Here is an 18,152-nt window from a genome sequence, read left to right as displayed (position 1 = left end):
CAGGTCAAACAATTAATCTTTTTTCCTAAAGAGACTGGGACACTAATATTAATGTGATTGCACTGTATTTATGCATTATATCATTACTGTTAAAGTTTTGAGATAAAGATGTTATCTAGGTCTATGGTTAAGCAACTGTGCAATGTATATATGTATATGATATATATATATATATATATATATATATATATAATGCTAATTAGTGTTAAAGGGTAAACAGGTACCTCTTAGTCACTGTATACAGAGGAGTGTGTGTATATTTGTAGGAGAGAGATTAGATAGTATTGTTCTCTATGCTCTATAATTGTTTATTCAAAGTGCATAGTCTATTTTTTTACATAAAGTATAAAAATCCCTTTAAAAAGCTCATGCCTCAGCAATAAATACGCTGGTGTAGCTTTTACAATTCATTTCAGTGTGTTAATACCGATTTGTGTGTGCCTGTGGTCCAGAGAAGGGGGGCGGAGGGTTCCTTGGTCTTTCTCCTGTGTTGCTACAACCAGAACACTACCTAATGAAGACCCTTCTGTAACCAGATCAAGGTGGAGGCACTGCGCGACACGGAATAAAACAAACTTGAATTACTGACCACACCCACAAATTGACACACTTACATACACACCCTAGTACTACAAAGGGGTGTTACACGTATGACATGTTTGAGTTCTGATTCTTTTTTGAGTTCCTGTACTGTTCCTGAGAGGTACTACCCTGTTCATGTTACAGTATTGGTTTCTTTGTATTGAGGTCTTGCACATACCTCTCAGCATTCCCAATTTACCTATCTGGGCAACGCAGATATGCTTAAGACATATCTGACCATACCGACCATACCTACAATCTGGCTAGCCATTCTTCTTTGCCCACAGTAAAAATGGCACTGCCTCACATAAAACAAAACTGTTTGGAGTATGACCTTAGTCTAGTATCTGGAATCTGAACCTAAGCTGATGTGATAATAATTAAGAAATCGTTAACATTGACATGCTTTAATAAGATAATTAGATACAAAATAAAATTACAATCAATCAAGCCATAGAAATTTGCACCTTATCGTAAACTCTTGAACAAGAGGAGACATGGGCATCAATTGAAGCTCAGCAGTCCGGCTGAGTCAGTTGCTCTGTACGAGACCTTAAAAAGGGTCTAAATTTCTTTAAAACAAAACGCATACCTGATATTTTTCAGTCTGACACACTTGTGCTGTTTTTTTATTATTTGGATTACAATAAGTGTAGCAATGTATTCTCAGTAGTACTTCTAATCCAGAGGCCTCAAATTCTGATTTTAAGGAACATAAGCATTTAAATTAAAAGATTTACAGTGGCCAAAAATCAGGACTGATATTTTATTCTCCACTTGGCAATTACCAGTATAGTGTGGATCTTATACCTCTAATCCTCACTATAGCCAAGTCCACCCCCCAAATTTCTATAAGCATCAGGGAAAAGTTCAATATTTCTGCTAGACAGGGTGACCAAAATATGACGTCACCTGTGGTGCAAGAGGGAGAAAAGTTTAAATTGTGATTTTTGTTGTAATCTCTATGATTCCACTATACTCCAAAATAATATAAAAACAGTACTAAAATGTACAAAGTACTGTAAACTGTGTTTTATAATTTTAAGGACCCTGGAGCTCTCAGTCCAATCACATATTTATGTCAATCCTTATTATTATTCTTTTTTTCAACTTTCAATGTTTACAGAAGAATAGACAGATTTTCTAATAATATTGTTGAGAGCAGTGTCGCAGTATACTGCTTCCCATCACATAAAACTGTAGCTCAGTTACAATATCTAACAGATAAAAACTGAAGTAAAAAAGGGTACGCACTTTATACTACAATCTTCCTGCACCAGCTTGAATGGAGCTTCTGTGCTATCGGCGACCCTGCTCCTTCCACTATGTTAGTCTGTTACATTCAGCTGGCCTGTGGTATGACCCTGCTCCTGTCACATGCAGTATTGTCCACACTAACCTATTCACATGAGTGGCCACTTACTAGATCAACATACTCAATATTTTAATGATGTGATTGGTTACAGTTTGGCACCTTTAAAACTGAGAACATCCCAGACATGCGTTAAACATTGAATACAATATTCACAAAGCCTAGTGCAACTTTTTATGGCATTTGTGAGGCTCAATTATCAATGGCAGAAGAGTACTAATGTACTAATTCGTTTTTCACTGAAAGCAAGCATTGTGCCAGCGGAGATAAATTATTCCTACATTATGAACACATGAAAAATCTATGTTTCACCAATTTTAAAAAGCTGACTTGTGTTTACAGTGTCGATGACTTTCCAGAGAAAAATCCTACCACCCCAGACCAGGCAAGGTTACATAACTATTGTCTCTACTGTAGTGTATAATAATATATATATATATATATATATATATATATATATATACACACATACATATACACACATACATATACACACACACACATGTGCTTGAATTCAGACTTCGCTTCTGGTCTGTTCCACAAGGTGGTGCTGTGCTTCTGCACAAGCCTGTTAAATGTGCTAAACCGTTTATTTTGAATATTTTAAGTTTGGCTTAAGTTATAGAAAATCACTGTAACTAACTAAATAAATATGGTGTATAAACATATACACATTAGTTATGGTGATAAATCTCAGGGTGCTACCCCCCCACCAGCAAATATGAGAAGCGTTCCTCACATCACATTTAATGTGGCAAGTAAAGAACCATGTGAATATGGGACATAGTCAGTGGTGGGATTCAAAAAAATTAACAACAGGTTCTATGTCCTAATGACCATTTTAACTATACCAAAAGATAAACCGAAAGGTAGTCTAACAATTCACGCATTAAATACTGCAATAAGAACAGTAAAAGAGGTAAAGACAACTAGATTATGTGTAACGTAAGATTTTAAATATTAAATACCTCATAAACAGTTAGTGAAGATATTTCCATATTGCTGTTTGATTGGCGTCCTCACTTGCAATTTTTTTTGCTTTTATCCGAGTATCATCAGCTGTGTGATTTACCCTTAACCATCTTTGCACTGTAGGAGTAGGATTCCATTCCTTCAGCGGTAGGCCGATAAGACCGATAATCATAATGTTTGATATATTGGAAACAGTTAGCCGACTTCTCTTCTCAGAACATATAATGTTCATCTTTGAAAAACCCCTTTCTGCTTCTGCTGAACTTACAGCAATTGTTCTGACAATATTTCTAGCTCTTTGAACACTTTCAGGAATTGAATAGTTCTCGTTGCTTTTTAACACATTTTCCACAAAATCTCGATACTCATTAATCTCAATTTGGTAATTGAAAAATGTATTAAATACATGCAATTGCTCTTCAGCTGCTTTCCATGGAACTATTACTTCTTCAATATTCCAGTAATCTGGCTCCAAAAACTTGAGAAATTGTAATGCATTATTATCATCAAATTGGCTACAACTTGCTTTTAAATGGCCACAATCCATTAATCTTTTTTTTAAATTCGTTACAATGCCTTGTAAGAGTGTTTTCCGAGGAAGGCCAACAAACCGATGATTTTCTACAAAATCGATTTTTTTGTAGCTTTCTGAAGTAATTAATTCATTAACCTTTTTTTCGTATGGACCCTTTTCTTTTTCAAGCATTTCAAATGCTTTAATAGATCGAATCACAAGCTTTTCAGCCTTTATTATGTCGGTATTTCTTGCTTGCAGTGCATTGGAAAGCAGAGAAATTTCGTGTAAAATATCAATCATTAATGCCAAATCAGTTAAAAAAAATATATTTTTAAGACGGGTAGCCATACCCAAGTACTTGGCATTTGAAGAAAAATAGTGATGTAGTGCAGGATAAGCGCGCCACACATCTAGGGTTGACCTTAAACTACAGGCAGCCCATCTTGGTCCCAAAATTCTACCAATCTTAATAATTTCAATTCCAAGTTGTTCGGATATTTTGGTAAGTTCAATCTGGTTCTTATTGGATTGATGAAAAATAGTATATATCTTATCAAGGAATATTTTGAAATGATTTACTTGCTTTATTTCCTTTATTGAGTCATCTAAAACAAGTTGGAGGCGATGGTTTAAACAGTGCCATATTATTATGTTTGGGAAGTCTTTTGTGATCCTAGTGCTCACTCCAGATTTTCGCCCAAGCATAACACTTGCACCATCAGAGCAAAATCCGATTAAATTTTTTTGTAAGTAGTTCTTGGTAAGCCCAATTTTATGTAAGCTTTCCAGAACTGAAGAACATATTGTCTCTGCATCTTGTTTTTCCAATTCAACTAGCTCAACAAAAATTGTTGGAGATGAAACTGAGTCCTCAACTTTTAAGAACAGTATTATAACTGGTTTGCAAGATATAGTTGAAGCTTCATCAATAATCAAACATATTTTCTTATCTTTTGCAGTAATTTTACTAAATATTTCTTTTTTAATTTCCTTGGCAATAAAATCTACTATTTTCACAGCAGTTTTACCTGAATGCAATCCTATTCCCATATCTAATCCATTTTTCATTTGCAGTTCGATCTCATCTTCTATGTCTGAAAATGGTTTACATCTTTTTGTCAGGCTGTAAATTGTATTAAATACTCTACAAGTAGTACTGAAATATTTTTTATTCATTGTATCTACTACGTTTGTTATAGTATCCTGCTCACGTATTTTAAAGTTGTCTTTACAAATGTTATGAGCCTTTGATGAAAAATGTTCTTTCATTTTTTTCCTTAGAGAAGCTTGTTGTACCATTCTGTTTTTCCCTGATGCCTCAATCTGAAAACCTTTCCACTCTTTTGACACATGAACACTTTTCTCTTTTATGAAATCATATTTCGCACAATACTCACAACCTAACTTTTTGTTACAAATGCCCAGGACTTCATATTTTTCTTTAAAATGTTTATATTGTTGCACTGACCAGCATTCCGGAAGACTGTCTGCAATATTGGAGTTGTTGTGATTTTCTATTTCAATTGACGTGCTGCTTTCTTCACACTGTATTGGTTGTGCTAGTGACTGTGTTGAACCTTCCAAGGGCAATTCTGATACAACAGCGGAATCTGACTTTGTTTTCTTATTGAAAAAATCTCTCAAAGTATGTTGCCTTTTCATCCTTGTTTCAAGGGCTACATAAAAAACATTAAAAAAATTGTATATAATAACATTTATTTATGGACATGGAAGTAGAAGCATACATCTCAGCCTCACTCTAAGTACAGAAATCATGGTCCCATGGCAGCATGAAGAATCTTCATCATACTACGGCGCCATTTTGATTCCCCCCTCCACCACTACAGGCTAATTAAAATGGCTCCTCTCCTCTCTGGCCAGCCCTCAGCCAGCCCAGCAACCAGCCCAGCCATACTGACAGCCCCTGAGCTAACCTTCTCCTCCTCAGCAAGCTAGCAGCAGCCTTCAGCCGCCCTTCCCCTCTCTTGCCACATTAAACACTGCAGTGAAAATAATGTGCCTCAAAGCAAAGGTGTTAGTCTCGTTCCATATATATACAAATAAAATAACAATCAGCTCTCATGTTGATAAAAGGAAAACAGTGCAATCCGTTACTTACATATAAGTTTAGTAGAATCCAATTCCGCCTGATGTCACCACAACGGAGACTACCGCACTGCGTGTCCAAACTTTACACCTTCCAAGTTTTTTCACAGTAGCGGTGTGCCCCAAGTTCTATTCAAATATGAAGGCGAGTGTACTCCTCACTGTTTAGCCCTCTTTCCGCCTCATAATCAAGCAGACGTATGTAGGTTGAAAGATTCCAATTCTGTTCACTGTCACCTCGCGGGAACCATCAAAAACGTATAGTGGTCAAATTAACCTCCAGAGATACCTGTAATAGCGCGGTATCCCAAATGCTGTTGCAGTGTAAAACAAGTGGTCTCCTCGTTAGTCACGCTCCTTCCTCTCACAGATCGAGTAGACAGATGGATCTTGAATAAAATAACTTTATTTTACATACAGATAATGACAGTTTACACGCTGTCATCAAAGTAAAAAACTGTTTAAAATGTCAAGTGCCAAAGTATCAAATGATAGCGGACCTCTGCGTTTCGTTCTATAAAGAACTTTTTCAAGAGCTATTAAAACTGATTTCTCCAGGCCAGCAGGCAGGGCCGGACTGGGACTAAAAATCAGCCCTGGCATTTACAGCACACAGGCCCACCTGCTGTGGGCTCCATGCACGATATAGTTGGACGCTGAAATGGTGTTGCTGGTGCAGTCCAACATGAAGCAACAGCCAGTATTTTTCTTATGTGCAAAATAATAAACTAATTTGCACCCCTTGCATTGTAACATGGTTTGTTCAGGAGCAAACTTACTTCTTATTTTGCTTTGCTTTCCTCATTGACTCAGGCCCATATAATTTAACACAATAGACGTAAATTCAAAATGAAAAAATAAAAATCATTCTAAAATAAATAACTAATCCGGCACGTAGCATACACTAAAAGACTAAATCAGCACAAATACTGCACAACCAACAATGTGTTTAAATAAGTTGCATACCCTACAATAATGAAGCAATTGAAACAAATATGTTACTGAATACTCCTAAATATGAATATTCCTAAGTGTTCTCCAGCATTAAATTTAGACAGATTGTGCCATTGTCTCTTACCTGTTCTTGCTCTTCTCTCTTGCAGCTTTGTTGTCCTCTCGCTGGCTTGTGAAAGTTGGAGTCCTGTATTGAAAATGCAAAAATTGTATTATAATGCAAAATGTTAACAAACCCTGAATGATTAGGCTCCTTATTTCAAACAAAACACTTCATTATGGACAGATAAAACTACCCCATTGTACAGGCATATATAAGCAATATCTGAACATTTGTGGTCAATAAAATATTAACCTCTACCAGCCCCATTTCACTAGTATTTAATATTCTAGTGATCGCTGAGACCACAGAGAGCATCCATGTAACCGTCACGCAATAAAGTTATCATGCCTCCCAAAGCTGCTCTATTTATTAAATACCCCCTAAGACATTTCATTACCCCTGCAGGTATTTTCATTACAATAACAACTTCAAACAGGTAATAAACTCAGATACACAAAAATAAATTGTGTACTTCCAAAATAGTTATTACTTCCCACTGTAGCTGTTAATATGGACTATTGTGCTCCCTCTAACTAAACCACGCATCTAAACACAACATAAACAGCATTGTGGGGAGTAAACTGTATAAAGATGTACATAAATAGATATATATATATATATATATTTATATACATCTTTATACAGTTTACTCCCCACAACGCTGTTTTTGTTGTGTTTAGATGCGTGGGTTAGTTATTATATATATATATATATATATATATATATATATATATATATTTTTTTTTTTTTTTAACAAAATATGTATAGATAAAAAACTTGTTAATTCATTTAACTACCCACCTTCAGTAATATTCATTTCCTCCTCTTATAGCCTCCTCTTATAGCCATTAACCGGCAGCCATTTTTCCTTACTCCCCCCTGCATGGTATTTTCATTAGCCCTTTCCTACAGTCATTGCCTCCCCCTGCAATAAATTTTACTTATTCCCCCCCTGAAGGTATTTCCTTACTCCCCCCTTAAAGTAATTTCCTTATACTTTCCCCTGCAGTCATTGCCCCCCCTGCAATAATTTTTACTTATTCCCCCCGCAGATATTTCCTTACACCCCCCCCCCCCAGAAACAATGACAAAAAAAATACTCTTTCTTACTTAAAACCAAAACGAAGGACGAATACAAAATAATACCTGAGCAGGCTGCTGGCATTCACTGTGCGCACCCAGCTAGTGAAACCGCGTAGTCAGAGGCTCCTAGGCGACTGCGCATGACATCACGGCGGCTGCGTCAGGATGTCACATCGCGCAGCCGCATGAGGTAATATGCAGTTTTCTTTTCCAGCAGAGCATCGGAAGCTCTGCGTGACGGATCGGGAGAGGGAGCCAGTGCCGCACAGCAGGCCAGCAAACGTTCTGCCGAACCGCAAGTATTTTGGGAATCGGTTCTATAGAACCGGTGCGAACCGGCTGAATCCCACCACTGGACATAGTGTATAACTACTACCACCAATAACTACTATGTTATAAAGGCTAAGGTTAGAAGCATAGAGTCCTGGAGTATAAAATACAATAAAACCCATTTATTTAAAATAAACATTTAATATGATTAAATGAAACAAAAAAAAACAACAACAACAACAACAAAAAACAAAGCTATATTATTGACTAAATTGCATTAAGTTTTCAGGTGCATTTATAAGAACTTACATAGATTCAGGCCTTTGATGGCTGCAGTACAAAGGGTAGATTTTTCAAACCTTCTAAAAATGAAAAGTGGAGGCGTTGCTCATAGCAACCAATGAAATTCTAGCTATCATTTATCTAGTATATTCTAGAAAATGATAAATAGAATCTGTTTGGTTGTTATGGCAACACATCCACTTTTACTTTTTAGAAGGTCTCTGTACTGCTCAAAAATAGTCCTACACATTATCAAGCATATAGTTATTTATTAAAAAAAATGTGTAAAAATCAAAGTGAAAGGTATTTAAATATGTAATTTGGTGTTATTGTATAACCTTCTTAATGCACATTTACTAAGATATGTTTTAAAACACCACTATTCATATTGGTATTTGCAGGATATTTAAAATGGTAAAATATATACTAAGACATAGTGATGTATAATCCCACCAAGCCTGGTGTTTATTAGTACATGCCATGTGTAAAGTACCAGTTCTGTAGAAAACAGATGGGAAGTGAAAGAAACAAGGATATATTTACTAAACTGCGGGTTTGAACAAGTGGATATGTTGCCTATAGCAACCAATCAGATTCTAGCTGTCATTTTGTAGAATGTACTAAATAAATGATAGTCAGAATCAAACTCTTAATGGAAATATGGCCTTATACTCTCTTTTCCAAGTTGGTTTCAGGGTTTCCAACCTTGGTATTTACATGTAAAGAATAATTTCAGACAGTCACCATTTTACTGACACGCTATTTATGTAATTCCAAAATGTATCAAAAGGTGAAAATAATAAGATATTGAGGACAAAAAAGGCAGAGAAACTGAAAATAGGGGACTTGTATCCCTATGCAGAACTAAAACTGTCAGAGGTTTTCATATGTATATATTTTTTTTACTGTACTGTATTTTCTCTTACTGACTGGCAAAACTCTAAACATTTTTTACTGACTGTAAGTACATTTGTTGACAATTGGGAGCTGTGATGTATGAGGAAGCCAGGCTGGAACACTGTATAATACTATATGCAGCGGAGCTGAACTGTTTTACAAGTTTATTCCCCAGCAAACAGGGCCTCATCGGGACAATTTTTAGTTTTATACAAGCATAGTGCACAAGGAACTATGCAATGATTACATAATGTCAATTATGCCAATGCAGAACCTCATGAGAGCTGTTTAAAGTTACGATAAGATCCACTGGAGGCCCAAGACAGACATTACTCGATTAACCCTTTACTGTAACTTAAAACTCCCCAAACATTCCATAATGATCTTTAAATTGCAGGTTAACGTGCATTTTTGGAATAAAATGTTTATGCTACAAACAAGATGCTAGTTGTAGCTACAGTTACTGGCAAGTTCATTATAAGGGCAGCAGGGTGGCTTTGTGGTTAGCACTTCTGCCTCACAGCACTGGGGTCATGAGTTCGATTCCTGACCATGGCCTTATCTGTTTGGAGTTTGTATGTTCTCCCAGTGTTTGCGTGGGTTTCCTCCGGGCAATCTGTTTTCCCCCCACAATCCAAAAAACATACTGGTAGGTTAATTGGCTGCTATCAAAATGACCCTAGTCTGTCTATCTGTGTCTGTGTGTGTTAGGGAATTTAGACTGTAAGCTCTATTGGGGCAGTGACTGATGCGAGTGAGTTCTCTGTACAGTGCTTTGGAATTAGTGGTGCTATATAAATAGTTGATGATGATGATTATAGTTCAACTGGTGATGAGTGGAGGCATCTGCTGATGGGGAGACAAAATATGAAGGAATTTACTCCAACCAGGTCAGAATGGGAAACTCTCACATATATTGTACTTGTTATCCCTGTGATTAGGATAGCTAGTGAAATAGTTTGTGATGTAGGTTTTAAAAGTTATATAATTATAATATTGTCTCCATATTCTAATACGGGGACAATTGATAAGAGATCTATTTAAGCATCAGGGCCACCATAGGGGTAAACCTGTAAGGATCCTGACGGACGACGGGGCCTGCTGATGACCACAGTCACAAACTGCTTTTGATTCAATGGCGTTTATGTGATGGTGACATCACACCTGCACTGTCTATTTCATTTGTACTGGGCCCACAATTTCTGATAGCAGCCTCGGTAAGCATCTGGGATTTGAATTAAGCCCTGCAAAATCATGTGATAATATTTTATTGCACTTGATTACTCTACTTATTCATTGTATATGGCTAAAATGATTGTATTGCAAGTGGTCAAACTCAAATAGCCTTTTGAGACTATTTTATTGTAGGCATTATATCAATATTGTTATTCATTTTCCAGCATCTCCAAAAGTAAGCAAATTAAACGATGTCCAGTTAATATAAGGTGGTGAATGAGCCACATATGGGCTCATGCCAGACTGGGCTACACCTGTTTGTTTAACGTAAAATCCGCAAATTTGTCTTGTGCATGTACACAAGAAAGTGGACGCCTACATCCGTATTCAGGTCTGACACTTGCGCCTCCTGATGCTTGGAGAGATGGAACGGAGGATGGAGTGGTCAAACGTAGTCCGAGTACAGTAAGAGTGTGGTTGTATAATATATATATATATATCTGCACAGAGTGGCCATTCACCCATTTACCAAGCAGAGTGCTGGACACCCACTAGACTGCTCCCTATAGTCTGAATGGTGAAGTTCTATCCACCAGCAGAGGAATCAGTAGTATGAAAACTTCTCACCATTGCTTTGTATCGGCATCTGAGATCTGGCATCTGCAGTGTATTGTGAACATGAATGCATAAATACAACATCTGCATTGTATACCAGTACAGATCAGGGGTCTGCATTATAAAGCCAGCAGAGAGATGTAGTCTGCATTATCTCATATGTATGGATGGTTTAAACATTCATTGTTAAAGGCTGGGGAGAGGTTTTTGCAGCAACTAGTAGATCAACTTTTGGCTTGGACAAATTATGGTACAATCCAACAGTGGCATTTGGAGAACCACTATTTTCTAGACATCGATACCGCACACATACATACATGTAAAAAGAGAGTCATGTTATTAATTTTTTAACATATATATGTTCCATTTTCTTTAAATGCTACAGAAGAAGAATACATAATTTTTTTTAAAACCAGCAGATGAGTGTCACTTAATGGTCGTTTTTAGGAAAAGACTATACCTGCCTCTGTTTAATACACATTATAATTATAAATCGGTGAAACAAAATTAGTGTTGCTTCTGTGTTTCTCTATTGTGAATTAGCAGTGTTTACTTAGGCAGAGAGACATCTGGAACGTCTTAAAAGTGCATTGGTAGATACTTCTTTCTGTGGTCAGGGAAGACAGGCCAGTGATTTATATGACAAATGTATTATGGAAGTTCAAATAGGACACATGGGGTCCATGAACATCCTCCCTGGGGTCAGAACATCACTCTGATATTCATGCCATGAAAGCTTCATACAAAAGCAGTAGAAGATTTCTGATGGTAAACTCATTTCTCCAAATCACCTGAACTGTTATATTTCTCATAAATTTTCATAAAGTTAAAGTACAATAGAACAGAAATAATTGTAGGTGATTTTCATCAGAATCAGTAAATCAGTATTATATAATTGATGTAACTTGTTAGCAGGAAACTGCTGCTGATTACAACAAATTTTAAAATACAGTAATTTTACCTTTATCTTATTCACAGCATTACTTACTACAATAGATTGTATATAAAATTCTTTGTTTTACAATTAGATTATGTAAAGATTCTCATTTACTTAGTATATATCAAATGCGTACATTTTTATTAACTTTAATAAATTGAAATCATTAACATGGAATTAACTTGGTAAACACTGAATCAATATGTTTCTAAATACATGTGGGATCCCACAATGACTATAATAAAATAGCAGCAATCCTGTCATGAGTCCTATAATGAAAATATATGGGTAGAATCTTGTTATTAAATGTTACCTTAAAATTTCTGCAAAAGTAATAGCGAATGGATTGAATTATTTTCTTCTTCCCTAATATACCCAGATTAGGTCGGGTTTATTGACCTTCAATAAAACAAGCAATCACTCTGTTCATTTGCTCAAAACACTGTCTTGAATCATGACGCTTGATGCTGAAAAAACTTTTGATCGTCTCTCATGGACATTCATGTCTAGAGTTCTCAGGTCTATGGGGTCAAATGGCAAATTCCTTAATGGAATATTAGTATTATATCAATCCCCAAGGGCAACGGTATTGGCCAACAAAGTTGCTTCATCTTCTTTTCAGATCTCAAATGGCATGTGGCAAGGATGCCCCCTCTCGCCCTTAATTTTTGCACTATTAATGGAGCCTTTAGCTGCATCCATTCAAACATACCTACTTCAGGAATTAAGTAGGGAAGTCAGAGCACAACATTTCATGATACAATGATGACATCCTCTTGACATTATCTGATCCATCCTCAATACCATTGCTTATTCAAGATCTTGAAACCTACAACCATCTTTTGACAAAATGAATATAAAACCCCCCAAAAATACTCGACTTCTATCTCGTGCATTTGATCAGAGCAGATCGATCTGGCCCAGAAATTCCCTTCCAATGACACCAAAAGAAAATTAAATATTTGAGAATCCATATTACAAAACAATATTATCAGCTAATTACCCCCAACTGCTGTCCCAGGTCAAATCTCATCTAGAGATTTGGAATCATCACTTTATTTCTTGAATAGGACGATAAAATGCTAGGTTTCTATATCTTTTCTGAGCCCTACTAATCCGAGTCCCTCCCTACCTGTTTCAATTTTTACAGCATTAAGACATTAATTAATTGTCATAATTCATATGGGGCAAGAAATGCCCCACAGTTGGGTTTTGAATTCTACAGAGATTGGCACAAGGAGGAGGTCTTAGCATCCCTAATTTCAAACATTACTATCTAGCAGCGCAACTAGCCCAATGTGTGCTATGGAACAACCCTCAACAAGTTTGGGCCTTGATCGAGGCGCAGAGCTTGGGTACTTCCTTGGTGGGTAGGGTACGGTTTTTCGACACTGAAAATTCCGACACAGAGGAGACCTACAAATAAAAACTGAATTTAGGAAAACACGATTTCAACATAAATAGACTTAACTGAAAAGCGACACTGCACATCTTTGATGGCACCAGAATGCTGATCGCAACTTATTCCGAATGAAGTGTTCTCCGACACTACACTTTGACGTCATTGCGACTTGTGTTAATGTTAATTTAAAGCAGCAATGTCAGGTTAAGTGTTTAAACACTTAACCTGCGGGGTCCAGTCATTGCTGCTTTAAATCAACATTAATAGAAGTCGCGTGCCACTTCATTAATAGAAGTTGCGTGCCATCGGAGATGTGCAGCGTCGGTTTTCAGGTAAGTCTATTTATATTGAAATCGTTTTTTCCTAAATTCGTTTTTTACTTGTAGGTATTCCCGGTGTCGGAATTGTGGTAATCGTTTTAACAATTACCACCGTCCTTGATTTCCTCTCTCCTCTGGCTCATAATTACTTATTAGCTTTTTAGACTAGTAATATATTCATATTTTGTGGACCTTTGCTCTTACTCATTGTATACACTACCAGTATAATTACTTAATGGGCATATTTAAATTTTTCAAACCCTGTCTACATTTGTCAAACATTGCACTATGCTGATCTTTGAATAAATAAAGTTTTTTTTTCTTTTTTGTATAGGTAGTGTAAAGAAAGTGTAAGTACCATGGTAAATGAGGGACACCAAGCATAAGAAAATAACATCAGTATTGTGAAGGTCATGTATAAAAATGCTGGCTTGCCCTGGATGCCTATAATTATGGCTAGCATGGCTGCAAGCCGAGAATTCTTTGATTTTGAAAAAAGGGTGATCGTTCGGGTACATTTGGCAAGAGCTTCAGTGACCAAAACAGTTCAACTTACTAATGTTTCAAGAACAACAGTGTCTAAGGTGATGTCTGCATGAAACTCTCAGGTCGAAGCAAATGCGAACATAAAAATCAATGCAATCATTTAAGGCAAAACAGGCAAGCAACTGCTGATCAATGGACTGTACATTGCAATAACGGTCAGGCAAGAAGTCCACAGAGCAGGTTATCAAAGCATTTTTGCGAGTCCAGTAGTGCAAAGAGGACAGGCAATGACATACAAATCAGTGGAGGAAGGTGATATAGTGCGATGAATCATCTATCACCATAGCAGTGGTGGATCCAGAGGGGGAAGATCGGGGCAATCCCCCCTCCAGCAGCAGTGGCAGCACACTATACTGATGTTTCCGGCGGCTGACAGACAGGCAGAGAATCCTGTCCGGGCGCGCTGATTCTATTTTAACACAATCAGCCTGGCCGAGCAGCATTATCTGCTTACCTGTCAGCCGCGAGGAACATCAGTATAGTGAGCTGCCGCTGCAAGCCCCATGCTTCTATTAGTAAAAAAGGAGGCGGAGCACAAATCGCCCTCAAAAAAAAAATTCTAGGTCTGGCCTCTGCACCATAGAAATAGATACCATGCTACGCAAGGTAACACTTCTGAACGGAGCAGAGGTGCTGATGGCCATCTTGGGCTCTGGAACTACATGCCCCAGAATGAGAGAGTGTATTGTGTAAACTAGTAAAGAGAAAGAAAATACACAAAATGATCGAAAGGATTGTAAAAGTGATCACGACCATTGAACTGACTGAGATACCAAACAGCTTTGAGCAGAAACTGAAGGCATAAGGACATCATTGACCAATGTGCTTATGCTGTATGGGAGACCGATAAGAAACTTATAACTATGTATCATTTACCTTACTGGGGAGAAGAATACTGAGTTTAGATTAAAAGCCCTATGGAAAATCCTCCCCTTTATCTTAATGCAGAATATTAAACCCAGTGACTCACTGTAGTAAAAGTCTCACAGCATTGAAGTTTTATTTTAACCGACAGTATCAGTTACACTATGCAGTAGCTATTAGGGTAATGGGAAGATTACAAGAGTCAATTATACAATCCCATTGTTAGGACCAGTGTTGTTGTCAGCCTGGCTGTGATCACATGACCCCCACTCACCTGCAGCTAAATCTGACTTCTGCCCTGATTGGCTATTACTGCTTTATGTACCTGTCAGTTTCACTGAGCCTTTGCTGGTCATAGAGGTCACATGCTTGGTTCTCTGTGCTCATGTTCCTGAGTATACTCTCTTCCTGTCTGATACTCGGTTTTGACCTCTGCCTGTGACCTGACCACCCCTAATTGCTGCCTGGATAGACCTTTTGCTTGTGACAATGTATATTGTCACCACCACCCAGCTGCAGGATCGTGGTGCCCGCTATCTGCTCCATTGAACGTACCTGTGTCAGCAGTGTTTCACCATCCAGATCCTCAGCTCGATTTTGTTCCGGCACCTTCCCCTGCACTGTGTTGCTCCCCAGCTCCATTCCCTACTCTACACTGCCAAACTGTTATACTGGTGGAGTTTGGTACTACATCCTATTGCAACTCATTGTATTCTGGTCCAGGTGTATCCTGCATCCCTGTTGCCATAGAGATCTCTGCTCAGTATCCCACTGCCAAGGCCTTTGTGGTGCCCACCTACATGAGTTAAGTTATCACTACTCAAGATTAGGGGACAGCCAAGTACCGGCAAAAATATCTGGTTCCATGGGAAAGGGGGTTACTTAAGGTGAAGCTCTCATCAAGAACAGGTTCTGATAACTTAAATTGTAGGGAGATTTGTGATATCCATATAGTGAACATAGCTGATTTTAGCTACATAAGATACATCAAAATTGGCAAGAGGAGATATCCAAAATAAAGGACCATTTACATACTGTCAAAGTCAGCATATTGAATAAAGTCATTTCAATTAAAATCGAGCAAACTTGGTTGTCTTTGTCTGAAAAGATGCGTACGGTACGCTACGGCGTGAAAGGGTACGCTACAGCGTGGATGGGTGTACGCAGCTGCAACACGTGGCAACAACAGTATTTAGTCTTTTACATACATTCGCACAAACACGCACACTTGTAAAATAGTACACATTAATGGTAGTTGCAACACATAGTCATTTATGTCGAAATATAGTAGTATTTATATGTAATATTATAAGTTATAGGCATATCAGTAAAACATATGGTACATGTTGAAGGAATCTAGTCATGTGTGGTATCATACTAATCCTCTTCGCATTTGCAACTGTCCGGTTCAGTCTGCGAAGGAATCGCAGAGTGCATACGCAAGTTATTAATGTTAAGGAATTATGGACTATTATGATGAGTAATCTTGGCGGGAAGATCAGAGCTCATCCCCTGGAGAGATGACCCCTCCTTTGGATTCCTGAGCTTAAACTAGCCTATGATCTGCAACCCCCTGGACCCTCCTGATGCCTGGATCAATAGAAGCAAGCCACACCTTTGCATTGTTTTACTGTATCTCTGTTTGCATATAAGCAGCAGCTCCTCATCTAGTGTTCAGTCACCTAGACCACAAACTTCAGGACTGAATGACTGTTCACTGGATCCAGAGCGCCTGCGATAAGTAACGGCTGTACTTACTATTATTTCGCTAAGATATATATATATACTGCTACTTTTTGAGAATAAATCTTTGTGCGTTGGAAACACAAATCGAGATTCGACAATCGTTATTGGATAGCGACAAAACGCTCATAACAATACACTCAAGCTTCTTAGAGACAGGTGGAATATCTTAGCTTGAACTTATTATTCTTTAGCTAGGAGTGCTAATCTGTATGTGAATATTTTCTCCTGTTCTCCAACTCTGTTAACACTTAATTTCTCAATCCAGGCAGGAAAACAACCCAATAAATAACAATCACATTTGTCTCACAATATTTTCTATTTCTCACTAAAGTTCATACATTTGTTATCAATGGAGCGTTTAATGTGCACTAACGTATTAATCAGTTACCTTCACATACCTACCAAGCCTATGCACTTGGATATAGAAAATAGAGGCTATTGGACTGCAATCGGCAGAGTGCTTTAAATGCTGAACTGTTATCTCAGAGTGGTCTACGCATGTTTCATTATTTAATTATTATTAAGTGTTATATTAAGTTTATAGGGGAAGATCAAATAACGGCGATGTTCCTGAGAACATTGTGGCTGCGCATTTTTCCAGAGACACTTTGCGCGTGTTTTTTGCTAATTAAATCTCCCCCCTATGTATGCCACATGGTTTTAATATTTATACCACATGTCTTGTATGTATTGTATGTTGCATAGTCATTCATGACCTGTTCACATTATGCAGTACAAGTGTTTTATCAAAACTGCATGTTTACGCGATTATCAGATATTTATATGTGATAGTGTTAGACAAAGGTTTTATATTAGTCTACATGGTCCATAGTCGCCTTGTGGATATGGGATTATAATTTTTATCTATCTGCTGACCCCTACATGGCACTATGGCCTATATGCCATAGAAACCTATAGTCTGTTATGATTTAAAAGTTATGTATCTTCATTAACCCCACAGGATAGATTGTCTGTAGGAAATTTATCTAATATTTCGAGTGCATAAAAGGGAAAAAGGGGGCTAATAGTTAAATGTTTTATTACCAATTGATTGGCTAGATCAGCGATGGCCAACCTGTGGCTCTAGAGCCACATGGGCGCTTTGAGCTTTGAAATTTGGCTGGGAACATCAATGAAGTATAGTGTTCCAGGAGCCGGCAGGGGCAGATTGGAAAACATACAACTGCTTAACTGATGAAGAGCAGCCACGTCTTGTGACCTCCTCTGCACAATGCAGGGAGGTCACAGTGTCACAGACAATCAAATCGGGGAAGAAAGAGGAGAGAGTGTAGTACGCTCTTCCTCTTTCCTCTGCACGGGCTCCAGCGGCTAAGGGCTGGAGATGGGAGACATAAGTAAGGGGCATGTACAGAGATGTGATGGCATTTGGGGAGATATGATGGAATGT

The 18,152-nt window shown here is 37.7% G+C and overlaps 1 protein-coding gene across 1 annotated transcript in view; it reads right to left on the bottom strand.

Moving 5' to 3' along the window:
• Positions 1 to 15,641, bottom strand: part of GIMD1 (GIMAP family P-loop NTPase domain containing 1) — a 42,503-nt gene extending 26,862 nt beyond the window's left edge. The window contains exon 1 of the mRNA XM_075189531.1: positions 15,554 to 15,641. The gene's annotated coding sequence lies outside the window, so the exon portion shown is untranslated. The remainder of the gene's footprint in view (positions 1 to 15,553) is intronic.
• Positions 15,642 to 18,152: the final 2,511 nt, after the last annotated feature.

The sequence above is a fragment of the Mixophyes fleayi genome, chromosome 1, assembly GCF_038048845.1.
Source record: "Mixophyes fleayi isolate aMixFle1 chromosome 1, aMixFle1.hap1, whole genome shotgun sequence".
Classification (NCBI taxonomy): domain Eukaryota; kingdom Metazoa; phylum Chordata; class Amphibia; order Anura; family Limnodynastidae; genus Mixophyes; species Mixophyes fleayi.
The sequence above is the reverse complement of the archived record's forward strand: the minus strand, read 5'-3'. Positions and strand labels throughout refer to the sequence as shown.